At 44.1% G+C, this 16,591-nt stretch overlaps 1 long non-coding RNA gene across 1 annotated transcript; it reads left to right on the forward strand.

The window, feature by feature from the left end:
- The first annotated feature begins 13,347 nt into the window (after positions 1-13,347).
- On the forward strand, positions 13,348-15,637 carry LOC115092103. The gene is made up of 3 exons (XR_003856902.1): positions 13,348-13,479; positions 14,152-14,330; positions 14,726-15,637. It is a non-coding gene; the product is annotated as an uncharacterized LOC115092103 (long non-coding RNA).
- Positions 15,638-16,591: the final 954 nt, after the last annotated feature.

The following is a 16,591-nucleotide window of genomic DNA, read 5'->3' on the forward strand; positions in this document are numbered from 1 at the left end:
CAGCAAAGGTCATACACTTCAAGATGGACAGTTACTGGATGCAGATTTTGTCCTTTTTTGGGTCATTTTGGCGTTCCTCTTTTGCGTTGAGAGCTGTGAGCAGGAGCATTGTGTTTTGTTGCTGCTTTTATATAAGCAGAACATAAGATATGCCATACTGGATCAGACCAAGGGTGCATCAAGCCCAGAATCTTGTTTACAACAGTCTCCAATCTATGGGCCTCATTTTCTAAAGTATCACAGGCCTGGATGATCCACTTTTGTTCCCTTCTAATCAAAATGTCAGAAATTTCCTCCTCGCACCGGAGGACTAACCACATCCATTACAGTGAATGCTACCTTGGAGGTCCTGGATTTAAGCTTTCTACAAACAATCTAACTTCAGTTAGTCAGCCAGAGTGACTCACTGCTCTCTTGATTAACAAATGTTGGTACCTATTCAAACCAAATCACACTACCTTAACACCTTTCCAAGGTGAGTAACTGAGCTGAACTTTTCAACCTTTTTACTTAGGTATACACTGCTCCTAGCTTATTTCTAGCTTCTGGCTACTTTTTTTTTATTAAAAGCATAAACACACAAACACACTAAATAATATTCCCAAATAGTTAACTTTGCCCCAATACTTTTAAAAAAAGACAATGTCCCAAGCAAAAATTTACTGATTCCTTTCAGCCACCAGCAAGGTGATCCTCTCCTCTCAAACAGAAAGGCATAGGGTCGTTCCTTCTCTGGAGGCAGTGCAGATCTGGTCCTGGGCACTATTGCAAGGAATGTTACTGCATGTATCTGCCCAGGATGCATAGCGGGCTGGCAGACCGCCCAAGTTGCTCCTTCCAGCCGCAAGAGTGGGCCCCTGGATCCAGAGGTGTCAGCCCAGTTTTTTTCACTGGTGGGGCACTCCAGATGTGGACCTTTTTCGTCTCCCATACAACTTCAAAATGAGCAACTTTTGCTCCTTTTTTACGTGGGATGGTAATGCAGCCTTGGACGCCTTCTCCCTTCATTGGGAGAAGGGTCTGCTGGTGCTGGTGGCTTCCAGGAAGTCCTACCACTTAAAGTGAAGGAGGTTCTCCACCTGGTGTTTGGGGCATGGCTTAGATCCATTCACATGCCCCCTTCCCAGGTTCCTGGACTATTTGTGGCCCCTTTCCGAGTCTGTGCTTCAGACCAATTCTATCAGGGTTCATCTCAGTGCTGTTAGTGCTTACCAGTGAGGTTTCGCTGGTACTCCCATTTCAGTGCAGGCTTTAGTGGGTCGCATTTATGAGAGGTCGTCTTCAACTGAAGCCCCCTCTTCGACTTCGACCTCTTGTTGTGTCCTTGGATCTCAACATTGTCCTAGCATGACTCATGCAGCCTCCCTTTGAGCCCTTGCACTCTTGCAACCTGAGGTTTTTCACTTGGAAAGTTATATTCCTCATGGCAATCACTTCGGCTCATAGAGTCAGCGAGCTTCAGGCCTTGGTGACATACCTACCATACATGAGATTTTTCCATTATCGTGTGGTGTTGCACACGCACCCCAAGTTCCTGCCTGAGGTTGTGACTGATTTCCTTATCAAACAGTCCATTGTTTTACCAACCTCATTTCCATCCAGGGGAACAGGCTCTCCATACGTTGGATTGCAAGAGGGCTTTGGCTTTCTATTTAGATCGCATAGCCAGTTACAGGCAATCCACTCAGCTCTTTGTCTCTTTCAATACCAACAGATAGGGTCTGTTTATCCACTGCCACTCCCTATCTAACTGGCTAGCGGATTGCATCGCCTTCTGCTATGCACAAGCAGGCATTTAGTTGGCAGGCCATGTTAAAGCGCATTCAGTGTGTGTCATGGCAGCTTAGGTGGCTCCCTTGCAAGTGGTCCCCATTGCCAAGATTTGTCAGGCAGCCACGTGGATTTCCTTACATACGTTCACTGCCCACTACTGCTTGGACAAGGATGGTCATCAAGACAGCGCCTTCGGCCAGTCCGTGCTAAGCAATCGCTTCCAAGCTTAGACCCAACTCTTCCCGCCTAGGGCCCATGGTTGGAGTCAGACTGTCTCCCTACCGAACAATAGTACTGCAGTGGGAGCACAGAGGAGAGGATCACCTTGCTGGTGGCTGAAAAGAATCAGTAAGTTTTTGCTTCAGACATTGTCTATTTTAAAAGTATTGGGGCAAAGTTAACTATTTGGGAATATTATTTAGTGTGTTTGTGCTTTTAATTGTCAGTAAGGCAGCGAATAAACAGAAGTTAGACTATTTGTATTTTTTTAAATAGTCAGTCAGTAAGGCAGTTAGTAAGCAGTAGTGTGTTTGTATATTAAAAACAAAAACAAAAAAGTAGCCAGAGAGGTAACGGTGGTGGGGCCGCTTGGCAATAGTGATCATAATATGATCAAATTTGAATTAATGACTGGAAGGGGGACAGTAAGCAAATCTATGGCTCTCGTGCCAAACTTTCAAAAGGGAAACTTTGATAAAATGAGAAAAATTGTTAGGAAAAAACTGAAAGGAGCAGCTACAAAGGTAAAAAGTGTGCAAAAGGTGTGGCTATTGTTAAAAAAAATACCAACCTAGAAGCACAGTCCAGATGTATTCCACACATTAAAAAAGGTGGAAAGAAGGCAAAACGATTACCAGCATGGTTAAAAGGGGAGGTGAAAGAAGCTATTTTAGCCAAAAGATCTTAGTTCAAAAATTGGAAGAAGGATCCAACAGAAGAAAATAGGATAATGCATAAGCGTTGGCAAGTTAAATGTAAGACATTGATAAGACAGGCTAAGTGAGAATTTGAAAAGAAGTTGGCCGTAGAGGCAAAAACTCACAGTAAAAACTTTTTAAAATATATCTGAAGCAGAAAGCCAGTGAGGGAGTCAGTTGGACCGTTAGATGATCGAGGGGTTAAAGGGGCACTTAGAGAAGATAAGGCCATCGTGGAAAGATTAAATGATTTCTTTGCTTCAGTGTTTACTGAAGAGGATGATGGGGAGGTACATGTACTGGAGAACGTTTTCATGGGTAATGATTCGGATGGACTGAATCAAATCAATGTAGACCTGACTGACAAACTGAAGAGTAGTAAATCACCTGGACCGGATGGTATACACCCCAGAGTTCTGAAGGAACTAAAAAATGAAATTTCAGACCTAATAGTAAAAATTTGTAACCTATCATTAAAATTATCCATTGTACCTGAAAACTGGAAGATAGCTAATGTAACCCCAATATTTAAAAAGGGCTCCAGGAGCGATCCGGGAAACTACAGACCGATTAGCCTGACTTCAGTGCCAGGAAAAATAGTGGAAAGTGTTCTAAATATCAAAATCACAGAAAATATAGAAAGACATGATTTAATGGAACAAAGTCAGCATGGCTTTACCCAGGGCAAGTCTTGCCTCACAAATCTGCTTCACTTTTTTGAAGGAGTTAATAAACAAGTGGATAAAGGTGAACCGGTAAATGTAGTGTACTTGAATTTTCAGAAGGTGTTTGACAAAGTTCCTCATGAGAGGCTTCCAGGAAAAGTAAAAAGTCATGGGTTAGGTGGCGATGTCCTTTCATGGATTACAAACTGGCTAACAGACAGGAAACAGAGTAGGAGAAAATGGACAATTTTTTCAGTGGAAGGGAGTGGGCAGTGGAGTGCCTCAGGGATCTGTATTGGGACCCTTACTTTTCAATATATTTATAAATGATCTGGAAAGAAATACGACGAGTGAGGTTATCAAATTTGCAGATGATACAAAATTGTTCAGAATAGTTAAATCACAAGCAGTTTGTGATAAATTGCAGGAAGACCTTGTGAGACTGGAAAACTGGGCATCCAAATGGCAGATGAAACGTAATGTGGATAAGTGCAAGGTGATGCATATAGGGAAAAATAACCCATGCTATAGTTGCACAATGTTAGTTTCCATATTAGGTGCTACCACCCAAGAAAGAGATCTAGGCGTCATAGTGGATAACACATTGAAATCGTTGGTTCAGTGTGCTGCAGCAGTCAAAAAAGCAAACAGAATGTTGGGAATTATTAGAAAGGGAATGATGAATAAAACGGAAAATGTTATAATGCCTCTGTATCGCTCCATGGTGAGACCGCACCTTGAATATTGTGTACAATTCTGGTCGCCGCATCTCAAAAAATATATAATTGCGATGGAGAAGGTACAGAGAAGGGTGACCAAAATGACAAGGGGAATGGAACAGCTCCCCTATGAGGAAAGACTAAAGAGGTTAGGACTTTTCAGCTTGGAGAAGAGACGGCTGACAGGGGATATGATAGAGATGTTTAAAATCATGAGAGGCCTAGAACGGGTAGATGTGAATCGGTGAATCGGTTATTTACTCTTTTGGATAACAGAAAGACTAGGGTGCACTCCATGAAGTTAGCATGTGGCACATTTAAAACTAATCGGAGAAAGTTCTTTTCTACGCAACGCACAATTAAACTCTGGAATTTGTTGCCAGAGGATGTGGTTAGTGCAGTTAGTATAGCTGTGTTTAAAAAAGGATTGGATAAGTTCTTGGTGGAGAAGTCCATTACCTGCTATTAATTAAGTTGACTTAGAAAATAGCCACTACTATTACTAGCAACAGTAACATGGAATATAGACTTAGTTTTTGGGTACTTGCCAGGTTCTTATGGCCTGGGTTGTCCACTGTTGGAAACAGGATGCTGGACTTGATGGACCCTTGGTCTGACCCAGTATAGCATGTTCTTATGTTGTGCTGTGGCACCTTGTTTGATACCTGTTGGTCTCTATTATTGCCAGGGACAGCCTGGAGCTTGGTATTCACCCATATGTGAGGACTAATATTCTGCTTGTCCTAGGCGAAAGTGCAGTTGTTTACCTGTAACAGGTGTTCTCCTAGGACAGCAGGATGATAGTCCTCAGGAATCCCGCCTGTTGGGTTCTCCTGCATTTTTGTTTTATTTTTTGCTTATATTTTTATCTTTGTTACGAGACTGAAGGGGGATGTTGTGTGGATGTGCGGATACTGGTATGCTGGGCATGCTCAGTGTGCCAAAGTTTCTAGAAACTTTGACAAATGTTTTCTGTACTGGGCTCCATCTGATGATGTCACCCATATGTGAGGACTAACATTGTGCTGTCCTAGGAGAACACCTGTTACAGGTAAGCAAATGTGCTTTCACCCTCATCACATACAGCTCTTTTGGATTACTGTTACCTCAGATGCATGATTCTGCACTTCTTTGCATTGAATCCCAGCTTCCATATATTCAACCACTGTTCAAGCTTCCTTAAATCATATCTCATTCTCTCTACTCCTTCAGACGTGTCCACTTGTTGCAGATCTTAGTATCATCCGCAAATAGATAAATGTTACCTTCTAGCCCTTCTGCCAGGTCGCTCACAAAAATATTAAACAGAATTGGTCCCAAAACCAGTCCCTGTGGCACACCACTTAACACCGTTCTTTCTTCAGTGTAGGTTCCATTTAGAATTACACGCTGCCTCCTGTCAGTCAACCAGTTTGTAATCCACGCTACTACCTTCGCACCCACTCCCAAGCTTCTCATTTTGTACACGAGTCTTCTATGTGGGACCATATCAAAAGCTTTACTAAAACCAAGTAAATCATATATAGCGCTCTTCCCTGATCCAACTCTCTAGTCACCCAATCAAATAAATCGGCCAGATTTGTCTGACACGACCTTCCCCTGGTGAATCCATGCTGCCTCAGGTCATGCAACCCACCAGATTGTAGATAGTTCACTATCCTTTTCCTTCAGCAGAGTCTCCATTAATTTTCCCACCACCAAGGTGAGGCTAACCGACCTGTAGTTTCCAGTCTCCTCTCTGCTCCCACTCTTGTGAAGCAGGACCACCACCTCTCTTCTCCAATCTTGCGGCACCACTCCCATTTCCAGGGATCTATTGAAAAGGTCCTTCAGCAGACCCACCACCACATCTGAGCTCCCTCAGTATCCTGGGATGTACCTCATCCGGCTCCATGGCCTTGTCCACTTTCAGTTATCTTAGCTCTTCCCATACATTCTCTTCTGTAAATGTAGTTTCATCTACTCCCTCTCCATCTATGGTTTTTTTTTTTATCAACCAGCAACAGTCCTTCTCCAGTGAACACCAAACTGAAGTATTTGTTTAATATTTCAGCCATTTCTTTGTCTCTCTCCTCCCATTGATCTTTGTGACCTTTCAATTTCACTATACCACTTCGGACCTTTCTCCTTTCTCCGATATATCTGAAAAATGTTTTGTCACTTGCTTTACCTCTTTGTCAATTCTTTCTTCCTCCTGACTTTTTGCTTTCTTGATTATTCTTTGTCTCCCTCAGTTTCACCAGATATTCTTCCCTGTGTTCCTCTTTTTGGGATTCTTTATATTTCTAGAGCACTATTCTTTTTGCTTTTATCAGCCACCTCCTTTAAGTACCAGATTGGTTTCTTATTTCTTATTTCACTCTCAGACAGGACCTGGAGCTCCTACTCCCAAATCCACGGGGCCCATCCTCTCCCCCCTGGCTCAGCAACTTATCCTCCCCTATACTGAGCATACTCTCTAGGTACCTCCTGCCCGGCAGGGTCCCGCCCATGGCCATTTTCCTCCTAGGGGATATAAAGGGGACCAAGCTTCTAGCTTGGTCTGTACATGCTCATAAAGGGACACTAGAGATGCTGCCTCACCGGGATATATACATGCAAATGTAAAGTGAACAAGTGGCCAATGACATTATTTGGAAATATCCTGATGTTGTTGCCTGATAAATGGACTAAGTGTAATCCCCTACATTGGGGGTCACCTTTAGAGACTGCTGAGCACCAACCCTTTCTATACAGTGTCTGGTGCAAGCTCAGATTCATGTGCAGGACCCAGGGGATCACCACTGAAAGAAAAATCAAAGCTTGTGTGGACTTGTTTTGTGTTACAACCTAAGAAAATATTTTACTTAAAGGCCAATAAATCACCATTTAGCAAAGGCATATAGCAAAATCCAGAAAAATTCAGCAACAGAACAGAAATCACAATACAGAAATGCTCATTTTCTTCTCTTGATGTCTGAGTCAAATCTGATGGGTGGAGGTGGCGGGGGGGGGGGGGGGGGGGGAGGGGAGGGAGGTTCTAATGCTCGGAAATCCTGTGCATTCAGATCTCCTTTATCCAGTTGCTCCATGGCCAGACACCTTATTCCTCTTGTCAGCTGCGCCAGCTAAATATATGAACACCTCCAATATGACAACTGACAGGCTTTAGTGCGCATGCAGCTGTGCAGACATTAATCATATGTCTTACATTCCGAGCATCGTTCTGGATCATCACCACATTCACAACTTAGGTGTTGCGCTGGAGGTGCACCCTTGGCTTGGTGCAGAGTTGGTATGGCCCTCTGGTCGGACCCAGAGAGCACCTGCCACCAGGAGGCAGAGCACACGAGGAGACAGAGGCTAGCTGGAGCTTCACCAATAGCAATCCGGGGTTCCCTCAGGTTGAGCCCTTGGTTACGCAGACCGCCTGGACTTAGGTGGGCCTCAAGGAGTCTCCTGGAGAGGTAGCAGAGAGGTGTGCCCACCAAGAGTAAGGGTGCGCGGTCAATGCAGAGAAGACGAGCTAGAACTGAACCGGAGACCTCAGGGAGGCAACAGTTCAGGAAGGTCCTCCGGAAGGGATAGGCGGCGCCTGTGGGTCTAGCGGAAGGAAGGCCGCAGATAATTTCCAGGCAGGCTGGTCCGATTGGTCACAGGAGGCCAGAAGAGAGTGTCCGAGTGGATAGCAAGGGTCAGAGCCAGAGTATCAGTCCAAGGATGGTCAGCTAAAGCAAGGGTCAAAAGCCAAAGGTCAGTCCAAGCATAATCAATGCAGGCAGTGGTCAGTTCCAGACAGCAGGCAAGAGAATGGTCAGGCAGGCAGAGGTCAGTACCAAGATCAGTCCGGAGGGTACTACCTGAGTAGAGACGCAGGAAGGACCACAGGGAACAGGAACACAAGGAGATGCTGGAACGAGAAACACTGGAACAAGGAGAGGGCAAACTAGAACACACAAGGTGTCGACTCGATTGCCAAGGCAAGGCTCTGGGGACTGGGCCTCATCTTAAATACCCGGACTATGTGAGGTTATTATTGGGCGCCACAGACTGGCTTTCCGCGCTGGGCCCTTTAAAGGGCTGAGTGGTCAGCGCGTGCCTAGCGGCGGGGCCGAAGCCATGGAGGACGCCAAGCCCGGCATAAGGAGCGCTGCAATAGTGAAGGCCCCAATGGGCCTGGAGACGCCCGGGGATGCCGTGGGTGAGAGGCACTGGTGGTGGCTGTGAGTGAGGAGGAATCGGAGCTGGTAGACAGGAGCACTAGGTGAGCAGGCCCAACTGCAGCCAGGGCGCGCAACATTAGGTGCTTCCAACTTCAATTCCTGGCTATATAAACATGCAGCTTAGCTTAGTGTGCAGTTTTAGATATTAAAGGAGTGACTTTTTTTTTCTCTCAGTTAAATGTCTGTTCCCCTGCTCTTGTACCAGGCCTCACAGCTCAGATCAATTTCTTGAGTGGGAAGGAGTCCAGGCCTTCTGAGATTTGTTCCAGCATTTTGGTGTTGGATGTATGGATTATTTATGAGGTCTTTAGCTTGTGAGAGTCCTGGTATACAACTGGAGGATTTTGAGGAGACCAACAGTGGGGTAGATCAGGTGGTTGGGAAGATTCCTCTGCTCTCCTTTCCACCCACTGTGGTCTGGATCAGAGGTGACTTGCTGTAGGAGGATTCTGAATGTTCTGTTTTTGTGAATTATGTCTTGCTTTTGGGAAGGAAGCTACCTTTGGAAGCCCCCAACTCAGTCTTCATCGTGGGGATGTTTGTGCAAAACTATAATTTTGTTGCCATTGGTATTTTTTCTGCTAACTAAGAATAATCTGCCCAATTGGGGATCTTACTTTTCCAAGTCCTGGAGGGTGAGTTTCCCTACCGAATACTGAGACATTTGCACATATAAAACTGGAGCACTGTAAATTTTACCCTGCTCTGAAAGTGATATTTCTGCTACTTAAGAATTGTGACAGTAAAGATTTCTTTTGGACACTCAGTTGGAGCCTCCAGTGTATTTTGTTGGCACTCACATTTCCTGAATGTGAAAGACATTTGATATCTCCCCAGGGCACTGAATTAAGAGTCAACCCTGCCATCCTGGGCCTTGCAGGATTCATTCCTCCCCCCTCCTCCCAGATTGGAAATGAATCCTGTCCAAGGGTCCTTGGACTGTTTTGGAGTGGGTCTTGGCCCTGGGACCCTCATGTGCCCCCTGGCTTCCTGGCTCCTAAAGCGGAAAGGAGGGTTTTAATAAGATATCTGAAATTAAAAGGATTTTAAATTTTGAGTGTGAGTTACAAAAAGTGTAACTCACTACCAGAAATAATTCTCCTGCTTCTCTGTCACCTTCTAATCATTCTAACACACCAAATCAAGGGAGGAGGAATAGCGCAGTGGTTAGAGCAGTGAACCATAAACCAGGAAACCAAGGCTCAAATCCCACTGTTGCTCCTTGTGACCTTGGGCAAGTCACTTTACCCTACATTGCCTCAGGTACAAAAAAAACTTAGATTGTAAGCCCTCTGGGGATAGAAAAAAAATACCTACAGTACCTGAATGTAAACCGGTGTGATATCTCAATTGAGATGAATGCTGGTATATAAAAAAAAAAAAATCAACCCCATTCCTGTTGAAATGTATTTTAAGATTCACTTGTATTTTCTGGCAATGTTATCTCTTGTTCTGATTTTCTCAATCATTTCAAACCTAGTCAAGAAATGTATTAAGCTAGTCCAATAAAAAATTATTTATTTATTTATTTATTTATAACTTTTCTATACCGAAGTTCAAATAACAGAGTTAATTATCACTCCGGTTTACATTGCAACCATAAAAAACAGTGACAAAGTTGTCTTACATAGAACAGGGGGAGAGAAAAACTTGGATACAGCTTAAGCATGGGGAGTAACGTGTCAAAACTGGTAAGAACTGATAAGAGTTGGCTTTTTGGGGTAACAAGGTATTCCGAGGGAGGGAGTAGGAATAAGGGATTGGAAGGGGGTTGGAAGGGGGGGGGGGGGGGGGGAGGGTAGCGGAGGGTTACCATAGATTTAATGAAACTAATATACATATCTTAAATAGCTTAGGTAGCGGAAGAAAAAGTGCTTAGGCATCTGAGCTTAGGAAGAGAAGGTCCGTGGAGGATGAGGCAAGGACGAGTGTTATGGGAAGGCTTGTCTGAATAGTAGTGTCTTAAGTCTCTTCTTGAATGTAATTGGGCATTGTTCCAGCCTAAGGTCCGGTGGGAGCAGGTTCCACTGTGTTGCTTTTTATTTTTTTTAGTTAACACTTAATTCCATGCATTCAAGAGGACTGCCACAGCAAATACACACACTTAACAGAAATAACATCGCCTGAGTAGTTTGAATTAATAGTGACAGAAACAAGTAACCAAATCCTTCTTGGAAGGAAGGCGAGTGAACACAAGTTTAGAGTAGGTATAAGCTTTGTTCAACCTTTGCTGAAGCTGGCATGAGCTGCAAGAAGGAGGAAACCTGTGTCAAACCTTATCTCTCTGGAGCCTTCTTGTGTTTATACAAAACTTTTGCTGAGGCTGGTACAGAGCTGCAAGAAGGAGGAGACCTGTGTCAAACCTTATCTCTCTGGAGCCTTCTTGTGTTTATACAAAACTTTTGCTGAGGCTGGTACAGAGCTGCAAGAAGGAGGAGACCTGTGTCAAACCTTATCTCTCTGGAGCCTTCTTGTGTTTATACAAAACTTTTGCTGAGGCTGGTACAGAGCTGCAAGAAGGAGGAGACCTGTGTCAAACCTTATCTCTCTGGCTCCTTCTTGTGTTTATACAAAACTTTTGCTGAGGCTGGTACAGAGCTGCAAGAAGGAGGAGACCTGTGTCAAACCTTATCTCTCTGGCTCCTTCTTGTGTTTATACAAAACTTTTGCTGAGGCTGGTACAGAGCTGCAAGAAGGAGGAGACCTGTGTCAAACCTTATCTCTCTGCTCCTTCTTGTGTTTATACAAAACCTTTGCTGAAGCTGGCACATGTTGCGTTCGTGCCTATTCTTGCCCTCGCTCCACCGTCTCTACCTTTGTGGCGACTTTCTTCGGCTCAGACGGACAGATGCAGCCGCGGCTTCTCCCTGCCTCTGGTCCCGGTGTCCCCGGGCTGGCCTGATGCCACGGATCCGCTATGTTCCTGATGACGTAAGGGCACGCGCGCACTCCAGACTTTGTACCAGCAAGGGTGCGAACCTCGGGGGCGTCCCCCCGTAGTGACGTCATCCATTTTCAATTTAAAAGGTCTTTGCTAACCTCAAACGAGATAGCAAAGAACTCCAACGGGACTTACTTCGGCAGTCCACACTACTTGCAACAACGATCTGAGTCAGCAAGGGGAAACCTTTCTCCACTGCTCGGCCTTTTCAAACTTACCAGGAGTACCCGCTCCTCAGGGGCTCCGCTCTCTCTCTTCTTGATTTCAGATTGTTGGATGGGATCCGGTACTCGCTCCTCGAGGGCCTACGTTCCCGAAGACTCAGAAGACTCCTATTGCCTGGAAGCGATCGCAGACGTGAACACAGTGAGTCCTATTACAGAGCGGAACTGGTACTGGCTCCACGAGGGCCCTTGTTCCTTATCTCTAAGACTCCCTTCAGTCTAAGACGTTATCGCAGGTACGGAGATTGTGAGTTACCATTGCAGTTTGCAGAAAGGAACTGGTACTCGCTCCACGAGGGCCTCTGTTCCTAATACCTTTCTCAGACTCTCTTCTTTCTCAGAAGATATCGCATACCTATAATCTTATGGATTACTATTACAGATTAACAGATAGGCCCTCGTGGAGCGAGTACTGGTTCCTATGTTCCTAATTCTCTCCTAGCTTCTCTTCTATTCCAGAAGCCATCCCATACACAGTTATTGTGAGTTCTATTTCAGACTGCCTAAAGAAACCAGTACTCGCCTGCGGCTCCTGTTCCTGAATACTGAAGACTCTATGTTGCATAAGAGGACATTACAGATATCTACAATTGTGAGTGTATCATCTACAACTGGTTATGCCCAGCATACCCTGTCTACTCACTACCTATAGTCTCTCCTTACAGCTCAGCAACTCAGAGATCATAGTTCCAGTATCAGAGGGACTTCAGCCCTGCCGGGCACATCAACTAACTCTACTTCCAGTCTAATAAAGAACTATCTATGTTTGTCTCAATACTCCAGCCTAACCAGTGGTCCCTCTCAGGATCTCCACTTGAGGGCACTGTCATCTGCCATTGGCCCAGGGATTCACTATTTCTATTAAGTGTTACTCCTCTTTCTGTGGAAGCTAATCCAAATCAGATAGCTATCACCTTGTGGGGATCATACAGGTTGCTGGCTCATCTTTCTACAGGAACAAAGCATAACAGTTGCTACTCCTTCCCCCTGGGGAAGCAGAGCACTAACAGATTGCTGAACTCCGCCTCCTTCAGGAGCCAAGCCTATCAGATTACTAACTCCCTAGCAAGATCCATAACAGATAGCAAACTCCGCCTCCCTGGCGGGATGGTCCTAAACAAATTACTACTTCGCAGCCTAATTCATAACAGATTGCTAACTCCTCCTTCTTTAGGAGCAGAAGCGTAACACATTGTTAACTCCCATCTGCTGGCTCCTCCCATCAGCATAGCAGATTCTAACAGCACCAGAGGCCCATCCTTGTTTTTCTCTTTCTGCACGCCTGGTACTAGAAAAGCAAAACATTCCATATCACTCACAATAGCATATACAAGGGTTCCTCTATTTGTTTGCTGCTTTTCTTTGTGGGGTTTGAGGAGACAAGAGCTGTTTATTCAGCTGAGAGTGACTTGCTTGAGATAGATTAATCTATCTTCAGTCATTGTTAGCTGCATCTAGTGACTGACTTTGATTTAGTGCCAGTCTTGGAAGGTAGCAAGCTAACTAGACACTAGCCAGCTGCAACTTCAGGCCTATAGACTGAGACTCCATGCTTAAGCAACATCGTAGCACTGGGTGGGGTCTTATACGGAGTGACTGACCTGACTGCTGCTTTATCTGTTTGCTTTGGCCGTAGTGTGAGATTATAATATATACAGTTCTTAACTGTAAAGCCTTTTACTGTACAGCTTTTATACTGCTTGTTTCACAGAAACTTTCAAAGTTCCCTCATCCAAAGCAGCTAACGTTCCACCCAATCAGTCTTCAAAACAAGGATCTTTATGTTTGAAATCTTTATTGTAAAGATAACTTCTCATTACTTACAAGAGTTGTTTTCAAACGTCTATGCCTCTGGCAGAAATCCTTGTAGCTGGAGAAAGGCAGGGGAAGGGAGGTGAAGTATCTTTGGACGCAGTAGGAGGAACGTAAAAAACTGTTCATGTAACAAAGGTTACAGGCACTTGAGTTATCTACTGGCTCAGCTGAGACAGACCCACCGTCATGGAATGAATACCGGAGAAAATCTCCTCAGGCTGAGGTAAGGGGAGAGAACCAATAGCAGAGAACCCAGGACCCAGTGACTCAGGAGGGAACATGAAGGGAGGGGGTTTCTGTTAAAGGCAAACTCCCTCTTAAAGGCAGGGCTCTCAGACTTTTATGCTGGGTTACAGAAAGTGTCACAAGTATTAGGAAGGAGGGGCTGTGGTAAACACAGGTGGGCTGCACTATATACAGACACAAACATGTACCCATTAATGGGGACAGAACATAATATGTAAAGGACCTTCAGTTTTCCCTTACTAAAGGCGTGTACAAATTGACTAAGTTGGTTCTGTGCAGAGATAATTGAGAGATTTGGGTTTTGCTCCACAACATGGTAACATATATCGCATATAATTTAACTTAAGAACATCCATAATATATTGGGCTTGGTAGTGTGTCCGTCAGTGCTCGCGCATGTTCCCCAGCCCGCTGATAGATGGCACTATAATATATCGGGCTTGGTAGTGTGTCCATCAGTGTTTGCGGATGTTCCCCAGCCCACTGATAGATGGAGGCTCAAACATGCCATACAGCAGCCATGTCACAACACCAGCTACAAGAGGTACTCCTGGGGGAATTCAGCGCTACTGCAGAATGCAGATTTTGTGCAGAATTCCTCCTTCCCGCAGATTTCCTCCCTCACCTTGCCGATTTCCTCCCTCGCCAGAAGTTTATTCAAAACCGGAAGGACAGCAGACATCGCAGTACAGGCAGAAAATAGCAGAGGAGACCCTGGTATGCGGCGCACGCTCCATTTGCGGCGAAGATGAAGGCCCGGCATGCCATTCACGGTGAAAAGGGAAGGCCCCCGTGTGCCGTGAACGGCGCGAGTCCCACGGCATGCAGGTGAGAGAGAATGTGTGTCGGGGAGGGGAGAGTGAGAGAGAGCAGGAGGGTGTGAGAGAGAGCATGGGGGGATGCTGGTGAGAGAGAATGTGTGTGAGAGAGGGGGGGTGACAGAGATCATGGTTGGTAAGAGGGGGGTGGGGAGGGTGTGAGAGAGAGCATGGGAGGTAAGAGAGGGTGGGTGGGGGGATGCTTGAGTGTGGTTTTCAGAGAGAAGGAGCCTATATGAGGGGAGGGGAATGCCCATGAGAGAGAATGTGTGTGTGAGAGAGGAGAGGGGGTGTGGGGGAATGTGAGAGACAGCTTGGTAAATAAACTTTGTGAGCCCTGGCTTTAGCAAATGTGCCTCCACGTCCCTTGCCCTGGGTGAAAACAATTTAGTTTTTTCTTTTCAGCTAATGCTTCCATACAAGAACATATGTGCCAATAAAAAGGCTCGCTGTCCGGGTGTAGAACGGGTACAGTTGCTAGTCAGAATATACAGAATCACCAAGACAGGAAGAACAAAAGATAATATTCAATCATGAAGAATAAATCAAACGAGATTTACCGCTCATACCTTTGACCAGTCGGGCCAACACATTGCTTTCTATCTTTACAGTGCTCCCCATTTTTCTAGACGCCTGCTTATACCTTGACCAGCCTGTCCAAGGCATTGCACCATGTCTTTATAATTGTCTCGCATTTTGAAGTCCTTTGATCCTACCTTATGCTATAACTTGTTAGATTTTATTAAGTATTTTATCCAATTTGTATCTTGTTAATTTCCTAAGTAATGAATCTTTTATCATTTCTAGTTTATAAGTACTTAATTATCTATTAACTTTGTTTAACAACTGTTTAGCCATGGTTCCTTAATTATGTTCTTGTCTCTTATATTGTTCCATGTAATGCTCCTTTGCAAAGTTTTTGTTCACTGTAAACTGGTATGATTTGTAGTCTTGTACAGGAATATCGGTATATAAAAATAAAAAAATAATAAATAAATAAATAAATAAACGAGAGAATGCAAGACTCTCAAACAACCCCTTAATAAAAATATGAAATCATCATCTTGTGTTAATTATCCATACTCTTTGTATTATGCACTAGATCAATTTTAATATGTACTACAAAAATTCCCCTTGATAGACATTAAGACCTACCCATGAATACAACCTCTGTAATCAATCTTTTATTTGAGTTATAACTATGAATGTCACTTTGTAAACCATTGTGATCTATACATGGAACGACGGGATATAAAATGTCTAAATAAATAAACATAATCAATATCAAAAGATACACCTATGCCGCGAACTGCTGTACTGAACAAAAACAATCAAGAGCATAAGCTCTGTCGCTGTGCAATTGAATAAACTTTTGAATGAATAATATGTGTTCTGAAATTATTTTAAATAAAGTAAATACCTACACTACCAATGGTGAAAATTTTTTAATAGTGTGTATAAATTTAAAAATATTAAGTGGAGTCAGAGAAAGGTTTCATACATGGTGTAGGTGCCCCGCACCTCCGTAAGGTGAACTTATAATCATCAACCTTCCTCCTCCTCCTCAATAACTTTTAACGATTCTTTTTTGAAAATTTTTTATGTGAACTTGTGTTGTCCCTAACAACACCTAAAGGACTCTTCCGTGGCAATATAATTTTTAAATGCGTGACCGCAAAAGTTTACTCCATATTACTCAATGAGAATGTCAATAAAGGGTATAAAAACAGACTTCCCCGATTTTGGTTGGTGTGTCCATCTTCTTATAGGTTATCCCAACATGTTTCAGACAAAAATGCCTTTCCTCAGGGGATTCGATGTTTGCCAGGACCAACTTCACGGAGTCTGCAACCCTCTCCTCGACGGTTTCTCCTAAGCTCGAGATGTTATGCCACAAGGCGATCTTCCTCTGTCGATCGCCAGGAAGAATCATTCCGTCGAGGAGAGGGTTGCAGACTCCGTGAAGTTGGTCCTGGCAAACATCGAATCCCCTGAGGAAAGGCATTTTTGTCTGAAACATGTTGGGATAACCTATAAGAAGATGGACACACCAACCAAAATCGGGGAAGTCTGTTTTTGTACCCTTTATTGACATTCTCATTGAGTAATATGGAGTAAACTTTTGCGGTCACGCATTTAAAAATTATATTGCCACGGAAGAGTCCTTTAGGTGTTGTTAGGGACAACACAAGTTCACATAAAAAATTTTCAAAAAAGAATCGTTAAAAGTTATTGAGGAGGAGGAGGAAGGTTGATGATTATAAGTTCACC

The sequence above is a fragment of the Rhinatrema bivittatum genome, chromosome 5 (genome assembly GCF_901001135.1).
Source record: "Rhinatrema bivittatum chromosome 5, aRhiBiv1.1, whole genome shotgun sequence".
NCBI classification, from domain to species: Eukaryota; Metazoa; Chordata; class Amphibia; order Gymnophiona; family Rhinatrematidae; genus Rhinatrema; species Rhinatrema bivittatum.